This window comes from Odontomachus brunneus, unplaced genomic scaffold (assembly GCF_010583005.1).
Source record: "Odontomachus brunneus isolate Ranch 3 - 2012 unplaced genomic scaffold, Obru_v1 Obru_scaffold_012, whole genome shotgun sequence".
Taxonomy (NCBI): Eukaryota; Metazoa; Arthropoda; class Insecta; order Hymenoptera; family Formicidae; genus Odontomachus; species Odontomachus brunneus.
Window position 1 is genome coordinate 2,736,842 of NW_022639462.1, and position 5,208 is coordinate 2,742,049.

A 5,208-nucleotide genomic window follows, 5' to 3' on the forward strand; every position below is an offset into this window, starting at 1 on the left:
TATCAGGGTTGGGAAGTAACGCGTTACTTGTAACGACGTTACTATTTCGTTACTTTTTTTTTTTTGTAACGATTTGGTAACGCCGTTACTTTTTTGTATCAGTAACGATTTTCTTTAGTAACGAGTAACGAAATTCATCGTTACTTGTATCGTTACTTTTTTATTATAGTGACTTTTGTACATAGAACGCGGCAACATTTGCCACGCGACGAAAGTTTGCACACGATAAACAATTAATATGCTTTTCGTAAAGCCCATTCTACAATAAGCAATAAATCTTAAGTCATAACAAAATTGACCAATCATAGTCGACTATTAGAAGAATAATCCACTATAATTAGTCAATTTTATTGCAACTTAAAACTTATTGTAGAAAGCCTCTAAAGCGTGGTCTACAATGAGAACTTAAGCCTTAAAATTTAAGCTTTAAACTCTAAGCCGTAAGAAATTGATCAGTCACAGTCAATTATTTTTCTTATAATTGACTGTGATTGGTCAACTTCTTACGGCTTAGGACTTAAAGCTTAAATTTTATGTCTTAAGTTATCATTGTAGACCACGCTTAACCCTTTGCGACATACATTTCTCTATCAAATTAATTTCACAGATAAATGTACCTTTAAGGGTTTTTGATAATCGCTGATTACGAATCCGAACCCAGATTTTCAAAATTTAAAATGGCGGATCCAATATGGCGGACGAATTTTAGAAAATTATAGTATTTGTATGAAACCTAGTATCTCTCTCTCTAGTGTTTTTTGGTTCGCTGATTATGAACCTGATCTCAGATTGTCGAAATTCAAAATGACGGATCCAAAATAGTGGACAAACATGTTAAAAAGTGGATAAAATATCATGAAAATCATTACTCGACGGTTTTTAGGGTCGTTAATTATGAAACAAATATCAAATTTTCAATTGCAAGGTCTGGCAATGCGTGACAGTCAAACTCACTGCGTGTGACTCACTCCAAACTAAACGAGATATTTACAAACGAGATATATACAATATTACCATAATTATTAACTAGCATGTAGAAACAATTAGCGAAAAGTATAATATTTCTTACGGTTACAGAGAAATTATGACTAGTAATCCCAAAACAAACAAAACATTAAAAATAGGGACCAGAAAAAATTTACTTGCACATTTGATTTAAAAAAAAATACTTATAAATACAACATGCGATGTTTTGGTTATAAACCATTTCGTACAACCAAATTCAAATGTTTGATCCAATACAGAAAACCAAGAAATAAAAAAATGTGTTTTAGGTCTTCAAAATTAGTTGGCGGAGATCTTTTTGGCAGCTGATTACGAATCTAAAATCAAGAGTAAATTTTTTGATCCAATGTAGTGTGCCAAATATGTAAAAAAATGAGTCTTTTCAAAAGATAGAAAATATTCTCTCGCTAAAATCTCGTTTTAGCGTTACCTAGAGCTAACGATGCTAATTTTGAAAATTTAATCAACGACCCAAAAAACACTAGAGAGAGATACTAGGTTTCATATAAATACTATAATTTTCTAAAATTCGCCCGTCATATTGGATCCGCCATTTTAAATTTTGAAAATCTGACTCCGGATTTGTAATTAGCGATCCAAGAAACCCTTAAATACTAAGTTTCATAGAAATCTGATAATTTTTTAAAAATTCGTCCGTCATATTGAATCTGCCATTTTGAATTTTGAAAATCTGACTCCGGATTCGTAATCAGCGACCCCAAAAACCCCTTAGATCTTATTTTCAGCTTATTAATTATTGTTGGTTAGTCACAATTACATTTATTGTATAAAAAAAGCAGTATTTTTGTAGTTTGTTTATTTATAAAATACATTTCCTCAACAATAAGAATGTTTTCAAAATTTTTTAATGACAACTGATGTTCTACATAACTGATAATGTGCTTTTTACTGTACAGATGTGTTGAAAACTATGTAAAAAATATAAAAAACTAAGGGCAAAAAAGTGTCCAGTATACGGTACACCATGTCGGAAAAGGTTAAGGGACGCCGCACACGAATTGATATAACAGTAACGTACCGTAAGAATTGATCAATCACTTTGAGTATCGTCGAACCGTAAGGTCGCCATTTTTGTGAATACTCGATTGTAATTGGTCCATTTTTACGGTACGTTTTACGTTACTGTTATGTCAATTCGTGTGCGGCGCCCCTTAACCCTTAGGAATCTGACCTCAGATTGTCGAAATTCAAAATGGCTCGCAATCGCAAGATCGCAAGGAAATTGACCAATCATAATTGATTATTCTTCGATCGCAAGAAGAACAATCGACTATGATTAGTCAATTTCTTTGCGACCTTGCGATTTGCGACTATATGTAGAATGAGTTTTATGTCGTTATACAAGAATGTGTGCTTTCCGCTTAAATATCTTATATTTTGTCTTTATATATGTATAATTTATGTACTGTCTCTCTTACTATTCGTTTTATAAGCCGATTTTAACTTTTTTTTTACAAAACGGAAAGTAACGATTTTTTATCGTTACTTTTCAAATAACGGTAATGCGTTACTTTTTAGAATCAGTAACGAGTAACGGTAACGAGTTATTTTTTACCGCAAGTAACGGTAACGGTAACGCGTTACTTTTAAAAAGTAACGTTCCCAACCCTGATATATATATACACACATACATATACAGTTATATCAACAGAAACCATACAAAGTTATTCTCGGAGAAAGTATATTTCGGAAACTTGAATGCGCCGTACAAATTCTACCGTTTGCAAGGTCTGGCAATGCGTGACAGTCAAACTCACTGCGTGTGACTCACTCCAAACTAAACGAGATATTTACAAACGAGATATATACAATATTACCATAATTATTAACTAGCATGTAGAAACAATTAGCGAAAAGTATAATATTTCTTACGGTTACAGAGAAATTATGACTAGTAATCCCAAAACAAACAAAACATTAAAAATAGGGACCAGAAAAAATTTACTTGCACATTTGATTTAAAAAAAAATACTTATAAATACAACATGCGATGTTTTGGTTATAAACCATTTCGTACAACCAAATACAATGTTACAGGCAACCTACTCTATAGAGCAGAGTTCGGCACATTTTGCCCATTTCGATTGATTCTCGGGAACTACGTCTTCTGTCTCCCCCTTGCCGCGCGGCGGGCCATGCAAGTGACGGTCGCGGCCAGTCGCGGCCAGTCGCGGCTCCAAGCTTAGAGGCACGACTGTCACTTTTTAGGCCCGCCGCGCGGCAAGGGGGAGATAGAAGGCATAGCTCTCGAGAATCGGCCGAAATGGGCAAAATGTGCCGAGCCCTGCTATAGAGGAGAATATTCTCCTCTATTAAGTGAGATATAAGCTTTATGACAACCGACCCGTGTGACTTTCAGCCCCGGTCTGTCCTAATATAATTAAATCAAATTGACCTCTGAGATCGGAATCCTGAAAATAGCCGTGGCAGTTAACGTGTTAATAATATAAGTTACTTTTTCTGTAATTTCTGTTGCTAAACGTTAAAATTGAAGATTATATATTAGTCATAAAAAATTCTCTACTGTCGTCTGGAAAACATGAAGAAGTCAGGGAATTTCAAAATTGATTTTCTGTAGTAACCCTGAAAAATGTCTTCGGCTGGCGCGCAACTGTGACACTCGTGAATCGCAGCTCCCAGCGTCCCTCCGTTCACAGCTACGAGACACAGCGAGGTTTGATTCACTAACACATGTGCCGAATGTGATGACATCCGTGTGCCGAATCGATGCCAAATCGAAGCGTGTCGTCGTTTTAGCTGCATACGCATATGTAGAGGTGAAATAACGAAGCGACAACACACTCTTAGATTCGGCGTCCATTTGGCACACGGATATATCATGCACATGTATTATTATATCAAGCCTCGTTATGTTTCGTAGCTATGGGCGGAGGGACGCGAGCTGCGATTCGCGTGCCGACCGAAGACATTTTTCTTTCGGTTGCTGTTTCCTAAACAGCTCATTAACTTAGACAAAATAATTAATTTCTCGAAAACTATTGTGAATATCACAAAACGACACAGGACTTTCTTGCTCAATCCGTTCTACGTTCTGCAAAGTGTGATCATGGAGGTCTGGGACATCTTGTATATTTAAAGTAATAAAATAATACATTTATTAATACTGATTGACGTTAATATTGATTATATTGTTTAATTATGCTGTTTGCTTCATCTAATACAATTTTACACAATAGATTTGATTAACAACATGCTATATTTATATTTTCTTACATATTTATATTTTCTTACATAAGGACAAAATGTTTACTTCATATGCAATCAAAATAAATATTTGTAAATAGAAAATATGTATATTTATATATATTTTGCTCATATATCATGTACCATATGTGTACGTATGCGTGTGTGTGTGTGTGTATTATTTTATATTTATTAAAACAATATAGTATAAACAATACAGTGTATGTTAATTTTATAAATATTATTATAAAATGACGAGTTTTTGTTCTGATTAAATTGGTGCTGTAGCAACATAATAATTTTTTCCATAACATATGCATTGATTTTTTGAGATTTTGATGTATACATGTATTTTACAGCTAACATTTTAATGGGGTATTGCGCCATGTATCTCGACAACATTCCCTGTAATATATTTATATATTTATTATAAATATATATATATATATATATTTATTATAAATATTTGCAATAAATAAGTTTGTTACAATCATTTCTCTTTTTTTCATTTTTTCTAATCTAATTTCTCTTACCATTAGTACTTACATTATTTTTATTTTTCATAGTATTTATAATCATAATGTTCCTTAAAAAAATAGTGTATACAAAGATATTTTTGTACTAAGAACAACGTATTACGTAGATGTATCATATATGCAGCCTAGTATATCTTGTTTGTCTTTTTCAGAGAAACAGAAGTCTGGATTTTGGAAATGGTGGCCATTTATCGATATATCTATTTTTGAACCAAACATATTTAAAAAAGTTATGAAATCGTAGAAATGATAGCTGTATGATATGATAATTGTATATGAGATATGAGATGATTACTATATATGTGTCAAGGATTGTAATTTGATGATGTTATTTCTCAAGTGTAAATTGATATCATAATTGAATAATACGATACGATTAATGTTTTCATAAAGTTTTACTATATTCTAAACCCATTAACGTTAAGAAGTTGAGTCATTTCTG

General features: G+C 32.8%; 1 protein-coding gene across 1 annotated transcript in view; it reads left to right on the forward strand.

Annotated features, from left to right (window-relative positions):
* Positions 1 to 5,158, forward strand: part of LOC116840879 (mitogen-activated protein kinase p38b-like) — a 53,997-nt gene extending 48,839 nt beyond the window's left edge. Inside the window, exon 11 of the mRNA XM_032808196.1 lies at positions 4,919 to 5,158. The gene's annotated coding sequence lies outside the window, so the exon portion shown is untranslated. The remainder of the gene's footprint in view (positions 1 to 4,918) is intronic.
* The last annotated feature ends 50 nt before the right edge of the window (positions 5,159 to 5,208 follow it).